Source organism: Monodelphis domestica, chromosome 2 (genome assembly GCF_027887165.1).
Source record: "Monodelphis domestica isolate mMonDom1 chromosome 2, mMonDom1.pri, whole genome shotgun sequence".
Classification (NCBI taxonomy): domain Eukaryota; kingdom Metazoa; phylum Chordata; class Mammalia; order Didelphimorphia; family Didelphidae; genus Monodelphis; species Monodelphis domestica.
The window spans coordinates 317,419,013-317,437,323 of NC_077228.1; positions in this window are offsets into that span (position 1 = coordinate 317,419,013).

Sequence of the window (18,311 nt, forward strand, 5' to 3'; positions counted from 1 at the left end):
TCTCTGTTTTTGATCTGCTTGGATTTGAAATCAGTACCATATTTGTGTAATGAAAGGAATTTGGAAGAACTCCCTCTTTGCTTATTATGTCAAATAGTTTGTATACTATTGGGATTAGTTGTTTTTTGAATGTTTGAGAGAATTCATTTGTGAATCCATCAGGCCCAGGGCATTTTATTTTTTTAGATAGTTCTTTGATGGCTTGTTCAATTTCTTTTTTGATATGAGATTATTTAGTCTATTTCTTCTTCTGTTCATCTAGGTAATTTATATTTTTGTAAATATTCATTGCCATATTTATTGCCATGTAATTGGACAAAATAGTTTTTAATGTTTGTCTTAATTTTCTCTTCATTAGAGGTGAGATCTCTTTTTTCAACTTTGATACTTTTAATTTGGTTTTCTTATTTAATTTTTTATTAGATTGACCAGTACTTTTTTCTATTTTATTGTTTTCTTTTCCAAAATACTGGATTCTGGTCTTATTTAATAATTCAATAATTCTTTTAACTTCAATTTTTAAATTTCTCCTTTAAATTTTAGTATCTCTAATTTAGTTTTCATCAGAGCACTTTTAATTTCTTCACTTTCTAAGTTTTTTTTTTAATTTGCATGCTCAATTTATTGACCTCTGCCCTCCCTGATTTGTTAATATATGAACTCAAGGATATAAATTTCCCCCTGAGTACTGCTTTTGGTGTATCCCATAGATTTTGAAAGGTTATCTCATCATTGTTATTTTCTTCAATGAAAATATTGTTTCTACAATTTGTTCTTTAATTAACCAATTTTGAAGAATCATATTAAACCAATATTTGAGAATCCTATTACTGATCATTTTAAATATATCGTGTTTATTATTTTGAGGAATGACCCTTTAAGAAGACATTTATTAATGAAAAAGAGGTATATTCCTTTCAATTTTCTTTTAGTTTTCTCCAAAGTTCTATCAAATGCAATTTTTCTAAAATTATATTCACTTTTTAAATTTCTTTCTTGTTTATTTTTTATTGCATTTGTCTCATTCTGAGAGGTGAAAGACAACGTCCCCTATTATTATGGTTTTAATCATCTATTTCCTTATTTAGTAATTTAAATTCTTTAAAAATTGAATGCTATATCATTTTGTGCATATATGTTTAGTTTGGGTATTACATCATTGTCCATAGTACCTTTAATCTAGAATAAAATTCCTTCTTTATCTCTTTTGATTAGATTACTTTTTATTTTTGCTTTGTTCAAGATCATGATTGCTACCCCTGCTCTTTTTATGTTTGCTGAACATAATAGATTCCTTATCTCTTTCAATCAGGTTGATTTTTTTTGTCTTACATGATTTCACATGTAAAATCATAACTATTGGTAATAATTATTACCTCTGTTTCTTTCTTATTTCTGTTAACACATAATAATTTCTGCCTTACCTTTCCTCTATAAGGAGACTACCTGATTCAGATGTGCTTCTTGTAAGTTGCATATTTGGCTTTTGATCAATTCTGTCCACTAGTTTTTTTATGAATGAGTTCACTACATTCACATTTTTATTTCACATATTTATTGAGGCAGTTGCAGCCATTTTTGAATTGTTCTTTTCTTGGTTTGTGCCATGTTCCCCTCTGTCATCATAATTATGTTTTTGATTGTTTTTTTGAAGTTTATTATGTAACATTTTGCTATATATTAAATTTGGCCTCTGTTCCATAGTAGTCCTGTTGGGGGATCTAACTGCAATGTTGCAAGAGTAAAAGTCTCACTGCAGATTTGCATTGCTGGGGAGCCTCACTAAGAGCTTGTATTGTGGGGAACACTGATGCATGTACATCTGGGAGTCCTCACTCCTTATTTGAACAAGTGGTGATCCTAAATGCTGGCTTCTACAGTGGTGGACTTCAGTTGCTGATTTGCAAAATGAGAGACTTCATAATTTGCATGCAAAGTGGGAGGTGTCACTTCTGACTTCCCATGGAGTTGAGTTCTTGGTGTTTTTTTTTTCCATAATAGGAATGTGGAGTTGAGTTTCACACTGAGGTTAAAATGCTGTATGCCTGGGAATGTGGTGATGCCCTTGGGAGAAGTTAAGGGGAAAATAATGAGTTATAAATATTAAAGTTGAGATACCTACATGATTGAGGTGGACAAAAGGCTGTTGCTGTTATATGACTGAAATATCTTACTTGATAAAAATTAACCTGGAAAATAGATCTGATATATGACTATAGCTCAAGATAACCATTATGGCTGAACTAATTGTTATAAGAATAATATGTTTACCTTTCATGCTTTGCTTATATAGATGAGTGGGATGATGGTATGTGAACCAAAAAAAATGGTATGCCAATAATTTCTAAGAATTAAAAAAAATCAATTTTTAACTATCTTAATTTATATATACATATATATGCATGCATATATAAATTCCCATGTACTCAATCATCAATACTTAAGCATTTAACATTCATGACTTCTAGCATTGCCATGATTTTATTAGTAACCTCATTTGGACTTTTACATTGGTAGCCTCACACCTATGGAGCTATGTAGAAAAAAAATGAGGCACAAGTTTTTTAAGTGGCTGGTATACTATTAGGCCCTTCACTGATCTTGAACATCTCTACCCTACTAGACTAAATAACTCTCCTTACATTAATTGTATATTTTAATTGTTTGCCTTTAAATCTCAATTTCTGTGTTGTAATTATGCTCCCAAAGCATAGTGTAAGTTCTTTGAGTTCTCTATCCTAGAGTGTAGTCAATAATATGACTTAGTGAGAAAGTAAAAGTATTAGATAAATTCTGTACCCAAATATCTGCAAGTACTATTGGGAATGTGTTTGGTATTAATGAATGTACATATTTTTTATCCCCAAGAATTAGGAAGGACAGAGTTTCAGATGTGATTTTGAGACTTTTCCAGCCACAGAATATTCCAATACCAGAGACTTAAGTCCCACCAACTTTTACTTGGCTTTCACAGAGAGGCCAGTTTAAAACAGTAAATATATGACATGATGCCCTTACATTTCCATAAGACAAAGTGAAAATAAAATAGTTTACAAATATTTTAATTTTAAACATTTTATTTTATATTGAGTATTTATGATACTGTAGATTTTATGTGTTAAGTTGCTTTTGTTTCAAATCCATATTTTATTGAGAAATTAGCAAAAGAGTTCAATAAGTCTAAGTAATTACTAGTAAGAATAAGGTTTAGCATACTACCAATATTATTATGTATACTACATTTTGTGGCTTACTTTATGGTTAGTGTGTTAGGAAAATGGATATTATCAGAAAAATGCTTTCTTTTTGGTGGTTGCAGGAAGCTAATACGTTATTTCTCAATGAATCAATATATCAATATCCAAATTTTTTAACTTTTGTGCCATCTTTTTAGAAATGTTACCATTATGAAATTTGACATTTTAATATAGAATTTTATTAATTACTGCAAAGCTTTGGGTTTTCTTCTACAAGCATAACTTATTTTTATTATAAATATATGAGATACTTAAGTGTAGTAATGATGCTAAAAGATTTGCTGTCCACATACAAAATTGTTCTCTACTTAAATTATGTCACAAAACATCATCAAGAACCACTGTAATGCAGCAAAGGAAAGTGGTAAATGTTGGAGGGGATGTGGCAAAATGGGACACTAGTACATTGCTGATGGAGTTGTGAATTGATCCAGCCATTCTGGAAGGCAATTTGGAATTATGCCCAAAAGGCTTTAAAAGACTGTATGCTCTTTGATCTAGCAATACCACTGTTGGGTTTGTACTTCAAAGATATAATAAAGAAAAATGTTTGCACAAAAAAAATTTATACCTGCTCTTTTTGGTGGCAAAAAATTGGAAAATAAGTGGGTGTCCATTGATTGGGGAATGGCTGAACAAATTGTGATCTATAATGGTGATGGAATACTATTGTGCTAAAAGGAATGATGATCTGGAGGATTTCTTATGAACTGGGAAGACCTCCAGGAACTGAGGCAGAATGAAATGAGTAGAACCAGGAGAACATTGTACACAGAGACTGAAACATTGTGGAACAATCAAATGTAATAAACTCTACTACTAATGGCAATGCAATGATAAAAAACAAAACAAAACAAAACAAACAAAAAAAAAAACAGTCCTGAGGGACTTATGAGAAAGATTGCTATCCACATCCCAGGAAAGAATTGTGGCAGTAGAAATGCAGAAGAAAAACATTGATCATTCCATGGGTATATGATTAGGGGTTTGTGTTTTAAAAGATCACTCTATTACAAATATTAATAATATAGAAATAGGGTATGAGGAATAATACATGTATAACCCGGTGGGATTGTTTATCAGCTCTGGGAAGGGGAAAGGAAGAGAGGAGGGAGAGAACATGAATCATGTAACCATGGGAAATATTCAAAATTAATTATTTATTTTCTTTAAAAAGAACCACTGTCATGAAATATGGCACTTTTCTTGGAGACAATTTTATTTTTTTCCTTTTAGCAGATAGACTTTAATTTTTTCATTGCCCTTTTACCCATTATTATCTTTCTGAGCTATTCTGAAATTTACTTTGATGTTAAAGAGAGTGTTATATCAATATAGGTTGTTAATCACTAGATAATACACATGTAACTCACAAAAAATTATAGATCTCCACGGAAAAACTTTTAAACAATTTCTCCACTTAGTGGACTCTTTCCCTCAATGATATCAAATTGTCATTTTGACATGATAATTCTAAAATATTAATGTAATCAAGGAAATATGGTGACTGAAGACCGTGATTATAAATTCAGAAGCCCAGTTGAACAAAGTAATGTAGAAATTTAAAATAAAAACTTTATCTCCAAACAAGAAAAAAAATCCAAACATAAGAAGTAGGAATTTAAAGTCATTTATCTCAAAGTCTTCCTAGCCTCTTGAAACAAAAGGACAATAAGAACACATTAAAACCAAATAATATATCTATTCCATTCAGGCTATGTTTTTATAATTTATTATAAGATAGATCAAAACAGATTTGGAAAGTATTATAAAACTGTGCATTTTTACTAAAACATAGGGTTCACCTTTTCACAAAAACTGAAGAAGGGGGCAGCTAGGTGGATTGAGAGTCAGATCCAGAGATGAGCGGTCCTGGGTTCAAATTTGGCCTCAGACACTTCCTAGCTGTGTGACCCTGGACAAGTCACCCCCCCATTGCCTAGCCCTTACCACTCTTCTGCCTTAGAATCAATATTGATTCTGAGATGGAAGGTAAGGGTTAATTAAAAAAATTGAAGAAAAATAACATTTCTTTACTAGATAGGATTTTGATTGATATTTTCAGAGCACAAATAGTAGGCTGAAAAATACATAGAAATACTTTTGGGACAAAGAGATCTCAAGTCAATACAGACATGCTTCTGGTTTTTAAAATACATTCTTAAGTGGTTTATCTTCAAATAGAAGCCATAAAATAACTACATTAAAAAATGAAATTGAAAGATATTTAATATCTGATTTTAATGATAATTTTACTAAAATATGTAGTCAAATAAGCATCAAACAAATATCTGAATCATTCAAAGTTGTTTATAAAAATGAAAAGATTTACATTCGCAAGTGTAGATCAGGTCATTGCCAATAAAAATTATAGAGAAATTAATCTTAAAAAGCTTGCATATATTTATTGAGGCAGTTTGTTGAATAAATGAGAATAAGCTTTATGTTGTATTGTTGCATTTGCAAAAATATGGTATCTACAATCATAGAATCATAGAAAGATGTATTTAGATATTTAAGTCTGTACACTAGAAATTAATTATTATTTATAGACTAACAGATGATACATCCTTATACTACAAAACAGAACAAAATATCTGTGAAAATTCAACCAATAAACTACATCAGTACTAGAATATCATTATAGAAATTATATTCTACACAACTAGTAAAACTGATCCATACAATTCAAAGAAGGATATTTTGATAGAGAATGATACAGCAAATACTCCTAATCTATCAACATAGAAAGAAAAGCTTTTAAAATTATAGAAATATAGTAGAAGAAAATTAAACCACGTGAAAACAGAATAAACAAGATATAGATTGTCATTTTATGTAGTTGTAGAGTTATCTTGAAGGTGTTTTTTGTTGAATTTTCTGAAGATCAGGTGACATCAATACTTGGTTTCAAAAACAAGAAAACATGGGATTTTTATCCACTGGTATAATGATCTTCAAAGCTTAAATTATAAAAGAATAATTGGATAACATGTCTTCAAATATTTCTAACTGAATCTCATAAAACCAAAAGAATATGTAATAGTTTATATCACAATACTGATATTAGTAACATCTTGCACAATATCTTATGGCCATATCTTCACTCTTTTTATTTTTAATTTTCCAGATTATATGTTGATACAATTGTTAAAATTGATTTTATGACATTTTGTAATCCATGTTTTATCCCTCCCTCCAACTCTCTTCTCCTCCCCAAAAAGGCTGATAATGTTATTTAGGTTGTACAAATATCATATAATACACATTTCTATGTTTGGCATGTTGTGACACAAGACACTTATTGCTTATGAGAGAGAAAAATTCATGGAGGATATAAAGTGAAAAATGGGATGTATCAATCTGCATTCAGGCTTTTCCTGTTCCTTATATGGTGATGGATATCCCTTTTTATCATGAGTCTCTTAGAGTTTTCCTGGATCATTTCCTTGTTGATAATAGTTGTCATGCATTGTTGATCATCATGTATTATTGTTGTTACTATGAAGAATGTTCTCCTGGTTTTGCTCAAGTCATTTTTAAGTTCATATAAGTCTTTCCAGATATTTTTGTGATCAAATTTTTGTCATTTCCTATGGCACAATAGTATTCATTATAAGCATATACCACAGCTTCTTCCATTTACATACTGATGGTTATCCTTCAGTTTCCAGTTATTTACCACCGCAAAAAGAGCTGCCATAAGTATTTATGTATAGGCAGGTTTTTTTGTCCTATCTTTAATCTTTTGGGGATACAGTCTTAGTAGTTGTAGTGAAGAGTCAATGAGTAATCACATAATCTTTGACCCTTTGGGCATGGTTCCAGATTGCTATCAAAATGTTTGTATCAGATCAGAGTTCCACCAGTGGTATACTGGTATCCCATTTTTTCCACATCCCCTCCAAGATTTATCATTTTTCCTTTTCTGATGTTTCTTTTTGAAGCCAGTCTGATGGGTATGAGGTGGTACTGAAGAGTTGTTTTAATTTCATTTCTTTAATTAATATTGACTTGGAGTACATTTCCCTTACTAAAGATAGTTTCTGTTTCTTCACATGAGAATGATCTATTCCCTATTCTTTGACCATTTGTCAATAGTGCAAAATTCACCCCTTTTTAAAAAAGTGTTCTCCTACCTATTAACTCATGTTAACTTTGTATGATAATGAATAAAAACTGAATTTATAGACATGGATCCAGAAATCTCAGATATGAGAAGTTAAGAAAATTGTTAAAAGTAAAAAGATAGTGAAAACCAACAACAACAAAAGAAAACTAACACAAACATTTGGTTCTCTATAAAGAACTAGTAATGTCTCTATCTATAAAGATTTGAAAAAGATGGATTTATAAGAAACTAATGATGTTAGAGCATCACATATGAAATGTGGACTATTATTTTTGTATAGCAATTATATTGATTTTGTTAGTTTATATCAAAATGTTGGGATAAATTATGAGCATGTTAATTTTAGATATAAATAATTATAATCAGGACTTATGAGTAGTTAACCATAACCTTTAACTCATCTAGAATTAGCAGGTAAAATATATACTTACTCCAAAACTTTGAATACTCCAAAATAATACTCCAAAACTTTGAACTATTTTGTAATAGTACTCATGAAAATGTTAAAAAGAACAACAATAAAATAAATGTAGGTTAATTTAGCTATGAAATAAATATTAGTATAGTTAATTCAATTTTTTAATAATTTATTATCTTCTAAATTTTACACAAATATATGTAAATATTTCCTAGTCATCAAAATGAGAATATAAAACTATCTAGGAAATGGGAAAAATTCTTGACAAAAATTAAGACCAAGTAAACTATAATATTCTTTTGGAGGTTTTTTTTTAATCTTCCCAAGTACTATAGAGCAATCTAATCTTCTCAGAGAAGAATGCTTTATAGTCATCTTCTATATAATCCATAATCAAAACAATTGTTTTAGTTAGGAGCATCTTGACAATTCATTTGTGCCAAGTGAGAATAAAGAAAGGGTTAATATTTCCAGTTAGCAATAGCCTATGGAAATACTACAGGGCTTTTTCTTTTATCAGAGTTGTTTCCTCAAGAGAGAAGACTATGCAGTTCCTGCAGCTGTTCCTGCTGAATGAGAATGTTATTATGTTCATTGTAACAGATGTTGCACCTGGAGGTTCATCTTTTACTTTCATAAAAATTTCATCCCAGAACAGGAAATTTTTATGAAACATCAATAATTTTACAAAATAAAACTCAATGCAAATTTTAAACTGTTTCAGGAAAAACAATGAACATTCACTAGTTTGATGAAGTTAGTGTCATTTAATGAACTTACTCATAATTTCAAAGACTGCTTCAAACAATTAGTGACAAATGAACATACCTATTTGTGACTAGCTTCAAATCTGAATTTATTTGTGCTCAGAATATAATTTCTTTTTGTAATGACAATTTGATTTGAGTTGTAAATAGTATTTATGCCTCTTTACTTGAGTGTGTGTGGAAGACACTCTATCTTGGCAAATTTGTCCTTGAATATGTATAAAGTGTTCCATGCCTCTCCAGCTTTTCTTTCTCTTCTTACAGTTTTCTTTCTATAGAAGAAAGAAGGCAAAAGGACTAGGATAAATTGGACTATTTATCTTGAAAGGTGGCTCTTTGACTTACTGATCACTGAAGTTACCTTCCAACTATTATACACTTTTAGCGATGAATTGAGGAGAAACATATAGAAAAAATTCAAGGAGAGTTAGTATTCTGAAGCTTCTCTTTCCATATTCTTGTCCATGTTTTTCACAATTCCTTAATAAGTAATACCCAGCATGTTGGAGGCTTTATTGTAATTTGTTCAATGTTTTGGTTGGAATTTCCTATGCATCATTTTACAATATCTATTTGTTCTCTCTCCTTCTTTCATGACAACCACATACTAATACAGTTTTGTTAAAGAAAATTCCTTCCCTCTATACCTCTGTGGACACCACAGGGACAGAAGAGGAAACACATGAAGTGATAAAACTTTAAACACTTGATGAATTTAAGGAAGCAGACCTGTCACTAAAACCACTACCATTTTCATAGTAACATGATCTCATAAAAAATTTACTCGTGATAGTTCATAGGTTATCTTGTCCAGCCCCCTTATTCAAAAGTGACTAGAATATTCTTACTCTGTTGTTATATATTTGTCAAAGTAATTAACTCCTTTTTTCCCCTTCTGAGTATATATTGACTATTCAACCCTACCACTAAGTTAGCAATTTATCATCAACCTGTAATTAGTGGAAGGACTAGTTTCTTGGGTATCTTTTAATTTACTCTTCATATCCCTGAACCAAGTCCATGTGAGTTTGTTTACTAAAGATGAACTTATATATGATCAAACAAACCACATAGGTAGATCAACTGGAAATAGGACCCAACTCTGATATATTAAATTATTTTTCCTTTCTCCTCACAATATGTTGCTAATAATCTTTTGAGTTATTTTTGTAACATATATGATATAAAAATTAGTACTTATATTAGTTTGTAATTTCTCTGACTCTGGAATTACTGAAGAGATATTAATCAAAGGAAATAGTTTATTTTTATCATCTGAATTGTTTCAAATTAAAAAAGACAGAGGGAAATTGAGATATATTCCAGTTAACTGAATAAAAGAATTTCATTAGTTAAAATTTGAAAAATTCATATATTTCAAGAACTTTTGGTCATGGGGAATGCTGAGTACTCTTTCTAAGATTGTTGTTGCTAGCTCAGCAAAGAGGCAAGTTGTTTTCTTTCACATCTTTAGCACTGAAAAAATGCTTAACAAAGAGTATTTAGTTTTTTCTCAAACATCTCCCAATTTGCTAATGGGAACATTAAATGCCTTCTTCCTCTCCATTGGTTTCTTGCTAATCTTCCCTCTAGAGATTTCTCTACTCAATAAGAAATATGGATGGATTTCTCACTCTGAAAATCTCTACATTGAAAAAAGTCTGATTAGGACTTCAGGTTTATTTATTGATTTTGAATTAGAGACTAGAAACTTCACAAAATACAACTTGCTTGTGAGAAAGTGAATTCTTTACTTGATAGGTCAAAGTTTAACCAATAAGTCTTCTACAACAATTCTAGGAAAGCAGTTCTATGTAAGTAAAATTACTTCCTTAAAAACAACAACAACAACAACAACAACAACAACATAAAGATTAAATCTGAAACTTAAACTGGATCATATCACTTTCTCAGAATATGCTAATATTTTGAAAATAGACACAAAATAGAAGTATTTAAATACATTAAATAATATTTTAAACAAATACTGAAAACAACTATGCTGCTTCACTGTTTTATTTATGAAAAATAATATGTAAAAAACAAACTATTTTTATTCCAAAGTGATTATAGCAGAATGTAAACTACAAAAGTCTGACCTGATCATTAGTAGTATCATTTTGTGAGTTTAGAGGGATATGGATTGGGAGAGGAGGCAAGTTTTGTTTTTCCTTTGAGCTATAGGTGTAATCAAAGTTATGTTAATGGTCATGCTGTGCATTCTGGTATTATTACCTTGGAAAATTAAAATAATCACTAGGGATGTGGGTAAAGGAGGGAATTGACCTGCAGGTAATTGCATTTTTTAAGTCACCCACAAAAGAAGGCTGTATTGTATTGGCAAAGGATGTTAAACCATTTCCAAATCCCATGAGTCTAATTGCAAAAGTGTCATATTTTCTAAGACTTGTAGTTTTGTTATAAACTTCATCTTTATAGCTAGTGATATCAATACTACCATTATATGCTTTTGTCTGAAATGCTTTCAGAATAACAATCCTCATATCTTGACATCCAAAAAGTATAGCTTCCCTGAGCCATTTAATATCTTCTTTTCAATTGACTGAGAGGAAAAAATTATATTAATATACTTAACATATTTCATTGATATATGGGAAAATTTATATTCATAAAACTAAATACATAGTTATTCATGTATGAACAGTATTATGATGGTACATTTGTGATTTAAATATAATGTCATATATGACTTCACATGAAAGTATTAAAGCAGGGAGTCAATGTTTTTTCAAGTATTTTGTGTTATTATCTGTATTGGACACTGCTTGCAATTAGCATGATGATTAATTAAACTTTCTGGTAACCCAGCTACTATTCGGTCAAGATAAACTTAATAATGGCTCAAATGTGATTTAAATAGAGCTATTCAAAATTATTCATAACTGAATTTCATTTTTAAGAGGTCTTGGAGAAATGCACTCTTCAGAGGGCCTGATCTCCATGATATATTCTCCAAGTTCAAAGAAATAGGAGATAAAAGATGTTTTAATATAACTATTCAGAAACTAAGCATTTAAACAATAGAATAAATGTTCTCTTTGAGAGGCGTACACTGAAGAGTTAGCTGAAGAACATGGTTAGTCTGTTGATTACTTGGCTAGCTAAGTAGCTAGGTTCCTATTATGATTTAATAGGACATAACCCTAATATTGGTCAGAACCTAATAAATGCTAGGAGCTTTTCTCTTGGTAATGTCCTAAGGAGACTCTAATGACACTGGTTCCACATCTCATTGTGGTTATTTACATGAGCTCTCCTTCCACATAGTGCAATATCCTAGCAGGCTATGGGCTATGCATCAGGGTGAGGTTAGAGAGGACAAACTATTGTCTTAATATCACAAGCAAATTGAAAAAAAAAACCTAAAAAACCAGGATGCACAACAGAACTCAATTGGCAAAAACTCAACCCTTACCTAAGCTTTCTGCTTTTGAATCCAGATCAGCCTTTGGCAATGGTGCTTCTGAAAATGTATTTGGAAACTAGTCTACATCAAGAGCACCAAGGTCAAAAGATATTTGTGCTAGGTGTTCCCATCATTTGATATTAATGAAGAATTTAAAATTCCTCTGGAGCTGTCACAGTGAAAAATAAATTAGATGAAGAGGTTGTGTATTGTCTTTATTAATAAGTAGTGTCAGAGAGTTAGAAAGTCAGAAATAACAGGGGGAGAGTCTTCCTTTTAAAACAACTTTCATGAAAATGGTTAATACAATTTGATTCCCACTGAAATACAATATATGTTGTCTAGCAACATCTCTAAACAAATAAAATATAAAGCTTCAATAAATGGAATAAATGCAAAATATGATTCTTAGAGCTATAGCCTCAACATCCAATCCCATATTCTCCACAAGCTTCAGTATGAACTTCACAAAACATGAGAAAGTTTAAGAACATTGTGTCTGCTCTGAGACCAATGTGATCTTGCATCAGATGACTCACCTCAAATCATTTCTAGCACAGGACTAAGTGAGCCTGTATTCCTTTGCCATTACATCCATGGCTACTGAAAAAAAGTTATAACATATAATATGTTGTCAAGATTTCTTAGAGGGATTGACTACAATGTCTAAACAAAGATAAGTATGAGTTTCATCTACAATAATTTTTATGTAAATCAAAAGAATTTTGAATCTTTGGTATGATCACAGATCATTTCTCTTCCCACTGAAGTGCCCAGTAAATTGATCCCAAGGATGAAACAATGATCAACAATATAACATAGGAGGGAGTTTATTAAACAAACTGCAGTTTGGGCACAAGACTCTAAAATGGCTTGAGCCCTGTTTTGGGGGCTTGGAGGTTTTTTATACACTGGAGTGACCAGGAACTTTTGTGGTAGGGGGAGTGCACAAGAATTCCTGGGGTGGGGGAAGTGAACAGGAACTTGACAGGAACTCTTGGGGCTGGGGTGTTATCACTTCCTGGCATATGTCAAGAGGGGGAGTGACAGGAACTTCTGGGGTGAGAGGGACAGGGAGGGGAAAGAATAGGTTTGGGAGCTGGTTCTTCATTCCCCACTTCTTCTGCTGTACATGAGGAATCTTCCTCATGTGACCGTATCACACTATAAGGGGATTCATTAGGAGTCAGGGTTTGATCATTCTGGCAAAGGACCATTAGCTGGATCGTGTTAATGTGATGCTTGCTCCTTGACAAAGGCTACTAGGCAATTAAGAATATATGGACCAAAGGTTAAAAAGGAGAAGGAGGAGGATCAGGGGACCTAATAATGTAGATATGAGGGTTGCCAGCCAGGGAGAGCATTGAAAAATTTGTTTATACCATGATTTTTGTGACTACTTCTCCTTTTGGCATCTGGCGAGGCCTTCTTGTAGTTTGCACATAGAGTCCTTAACTAGCCCTGTATGATCAGAATAAAAGCAACTTTCCTCTTTTAAGGACACACAGAGGCCACCTTGCTGCAGAAATAGGAGGTATAATCCTCACCTGTTTTGGAGTACTACCTGTGACAGGGAGGTAAGAGATTTTTCAAGGTGGGTGACAGAAGTCTCAATCCTAGCGAGATCCTCATCTACTGCTGCTCTAAGTGCCGAGAGACTCTGATGGTACAGAGTGAGAAAGGCAACACCTGTCCCTACCCCAGTGAGGCCAAAGATGGTGGTGAGGGTGCTGGTGGTTATTGGCTCTCTGCTTGTTCTAATGGGAGTACCTGACCAGGGTTCCCAAAATCCAAGGACATTATCCTCGGTTTGATAGAGGATGCGGGGCACAACGACAGTAAGGAGGCACATATTATGTGTCTGTTGTACAAGGGGTCAGACCAGTAGTCATGCATAACTGCAGGGCTCTGGCTGGAGGGATAAGGTATTTACCAGTCATTGGGGTAGAGTGTTGGGCACAGATGTGAGACTGTGGGTGGGAATTATTCCCTATGCAGTGACCAGTTCCAAGAACAGATTGCATGGTCATGCCCAACCTCCTCTCATTCCAGTCACTCTTGGGGGAGGGGGAGACTCTTGCTGGGAATTATTAAAGCTTGAATTCAGGGCAATAGCATCATAGTAGGGGGGCTGGGTGTCAAGGCAGAGCCAACACGAATCAGTCAGATTTGGAGAGGTCTGATTTAAGGAAGTGTATGAAGCTTGCAAGAGGGACCACAGGGGAAGGGGATTCTTGGGGTACTAGGAAGGGGCCAAGGGGGTTAGGTGTAGCCATGGGTAGAGGGGATGAATCTGTTGAGGAGCTGGGATTTTGTATTTGTAGAGTAGGCTTGCTGGGGTTGGCAGGGAATGTAGACAGGGTGGGTTTGGCAGGGAGTGTGGGCAGGGTAGGTTTGCTGGGGTTGGAAGGGATTTGCAGGGGATTCAATACTCTAGTGGGGTCAAATAGGGACATAGCCTAGGTAGGGAGATTGGGTTCCTTCTTAATCATGAACAACCCTCCATGGTCCACATCACTCATGTAGGCATGTATGCCCCAAGCACGGCCAAAAAACCATCCTGGATGCTGTGGGCTAAGGACCACCAAACTGAGGTACTGACAATCTATCCAGAATTTCATCAGTCCTGTCGCTATGGATGCCCTAGCTTTGTGTGGGGTTCACAGCCCTGGGGTCCCCAGGAGAGAGAGAGAAAGAGGTCCGGCCTAGCTGGAGACCAACCAGTTGACCATGTCTCACATCCCCAAAAGGAGCAATAGTAATGTCCTCGGGTGTTACAATAGGACAGTCCTGGATTTGAGGAAGGGCAAATATAATAGTCGTTGTAGGTGAAGTGCATATATGGAGCTCTGGGGACCTCAGAGGCACTGGATTTGGCTGTGACAATAAAGTTTCAGGGGAGGAGAGTAAAACTAGAGGCACCAGAAGTGATGTGAGTTTCTAGCATAGCAGAGGAGTCCCGACTTCCCAGGGTCCATCTCCAAGGCTGGTGGAGATTACAGAATGACCTTCAGTGAGGTTAATAAAAGAAACCAGTCTGGATCAAGCCCAACATTGTGACTAGGGCATACAGCAGCATCATGTGTTTCTGTCCTCAGTGATGCGCACCTTAAGCAGGTCAGTCAGGTGCCGGGTTACTTTCCACCTCTTCCTGACGGATGACGAGGGTGAAGCAGCTGGACAGACGTGAGAATGATGGATCCAAGGTCCAATTTCATCTACCTTAAGAACAGAAGGGGTTTCAAAGGGAACAACATAGGGTCCTTTCCAGTGAGACTGGAGGTTCCCCTTCCTATGATTTTTGACCTAAACCCTTTCCCCAAGTTGGAAGTCATGAGGAGTATGTGGTGGTGCCTGAAAAAGTTCCCTTAATCAGGGCCATATATTTTGATGGAGGGCTGCCAGCCTCAACAGCATAGACCTAAGGTCTCTCCTGATGCGAGGTGTCAGGGAGGTGGGAGGGTTAGATAGGATCGGGGAAAGGGAACCAAAAAGATTCTCATAGAGTGAAGAGAATATGGGCTGGGTGTGTTCTGGGCTTGGAACAAGGCTAAAGGAAGGAGGGTCACCCAGTCTATGCCAATCTTGAGGGCCAATTTAGGTAAGGTCTCCTTGATTGTCCTATTCATTCTCTCTACCTGTCTGGAGCTCTGGGGATTATACTCACAATGTAATTTCCAATCTATTCCCAGGGCTGTCATGACTGTCTGCGTGATTTTACTCATGAATGCTGGTTCATATCTGAACCAATAGAAGTGGGGAATACAAATTGGGGGATAATTTCTTCCAGGAGATTTTTGGCCACTGTCTGAGCTGTTTCAGTTTTAGTTGGGAACATTTCAGGATAGCCTGAAAAGGTGTCAGTAAAAACCAAGGATACCCGAATCTGAATCGTGTAGGCTTTACTTTGGTAAAGTCCACTTCCCAGGACTGACAGTGGTGATCTCCCCGTAGGAGGTGGCCGATGTGATTGCCAGGTTTGGCTGAATGCATTAACTGACAGGCCCAACAAGCCTCCACGAGGCAGTCCAGGAATCTCCGCCTCCCCGGGAAGTGCAATTGTCCTTTTTCCAGGAACTGGGATAGTTTTCTGTCCCCTAGATGGGTAAGGAGGTACAGGTGGGTGCTCAGCAGCTGCCCCAGAGTTTCAGGGAGAAGTGTATTGCCCTCTGAGTCTTTATACCAGAGACCATCCTTCTTCCCCTCTTGCTTTTGTATCCATGTGAGGTCTATCTCAGAATACTGGGGTTCCCCTTCAGGGGAAAGTGGAATCACCATGGAAATGGCTAAAAGGGGGGCATTGAGCTCTACTTCTCATGCTGTCTGGTCTATTGCCCCTTTCCCTCCAGCCTCCAGAGATTCCCCCTTCTGCTTTCCAGGAATGTGAACCACTGACACCTTCTTTGGCAGACATGGCTGATAGAAGGCCCTGGATTTCAGTCAAATATGTAACCTCCTTTCTCCTGGCCACCAAGAATCCTTTTTCCCAGTAGATAGGCACATGGACAAGTAGGGTGGCAAAAGTGTACCTGCTATTGCTGTATACTGTCAGGCATTTCCCTTCCACCTCTTCCAGGGCTTTCTGCAGAGCAATCAGTTCTTCTGGAAGGGCGGCTGCCCAGATGAGGTTACCAGAAGCATCAATCACCACAGCATCGGCCCATCATTGCCAGTTTATGATGAAGCTGTTGCCATCTGTAAACCACACATGGTCTGCATTCGGGAGAGGCACATAGGAGAGATCTGGATGGGCAGAGGTGGCGGTGGCTAGGATTTCTTAACAGTCATGTAGTGGCCCACCTGGTTCTGAGTCAGGTAGCAGGGTTGCGGGGTTCAAGGCAGAAGTCACATGGAATGAGATTCAGGGGACATTTAGTAACAGACTCTGGTAGTGGGCAAGGCGAGCATTGGATAGCCACCTGTTGGGAAGCTGTCTAAGGACCCCCTCGATTGCATGGGAGGTGGGCACGTGGAGGGCCCGCCTGAGTGTTAGTTTGTCAGCATCTCATACTAGGAGTGCTACTGCATCCAGGATCTGCAGACAAGGGGGCCACCCCAGGGATTCTGGGTCCAGCTGTTTGGAAAGGTATGCAGCAGGTCTATCCCAGGGACCCAATTTATGCATCAGAACCCCCTTAGCTATCTCCTTCGTCTTGGCCACATAAAGTCAGAAAGGTTTCTCAGGGTCGGGAAGAGACAGTGCTGGGGTGGTTAGCATGGCATCTTTCAGTGCCTGGAAGGCAATGTCCACACTGGGGGACCAAGTCCACCCCAGATTTTCCCTTGAACCCTTGTACAGTTGCTGGGCAGTTCAGCAAACCCAGGAATCCAGAGGCGGCAATATCCAATGGATCCAAGAAACTCTATGACTTGTCAGGGTCCTGTTGAGGTGGAGATTCCCAGGACCCTTTTCTGCATAGCAATGGTTAGCCACCATTGTCCCCTGTGAAGTTTGTACCCCAGATATGTGACTTCCCTTGCTACTATGACAGCCTTCCTAATGCTGAGTCTGTAACCGAGCTGCTCTAGAGTTCTTAAAAGGGCCAAAGTGGCCTCCTTGAAGGCGGCCTGGGTGGTGGGCAGCTAATAGGAGGTCATCGACATATTGGAGGGGTAACATGGGGGTGTCCTACCCATAACTCTGAAAGATATGAGGTGAGAGCATCCTTGAAAATTGAGGGGCTATTTTTGAACCCTTGGGGCATCCAGGTTATCTAACCTGTTGTCTGCATTTGGTCATCATGCCATTCAAAGATGAATAGGGTCTAGCTAATGGGGGCCAGGGGCAATGTGAACAAGGCATTCTTTAAATCCAGTGTGGTGTACCAGACAAAGTCTGGTGGCAATGAACTAAGCAGGGTGTATGGATTAGGGACTGTGGGATGAATGCTCTCAATCCTCTGATTGACCTCTCTCAGATCTTGGACTGGGCAGCAGTCCTGGCTTTCAGGTTTGCTGATAGGCAGGAGAGGAGTATTCCTAGGGCTTTGGCAGGAAATGAGGATGGCTGATGCTTTAAGCCTTATTGATATGCGGGGTTATCCCCCTCCTGACTTCAAGGGGCATGGGGTGTTGGAAGACCTGAACCTGAGTTAATCCTGGTTTCAGAGTGACCATGACGGGAGGCTGTTGTCCTGCCAATCCTACACCAGCCAACTCTGCCCAAACCCCTGGGAAAAGGTCCATCCAAGGGTGAACTGTTTCAGGGACCTTCGCTGGAGTGGGGTCAAAGTGAAGGTGATATTCATCACACAGGGAAAGGGTCAAGACGAGGAGGGGTGACCCATGGGAATCTGTGACTGACATTGGA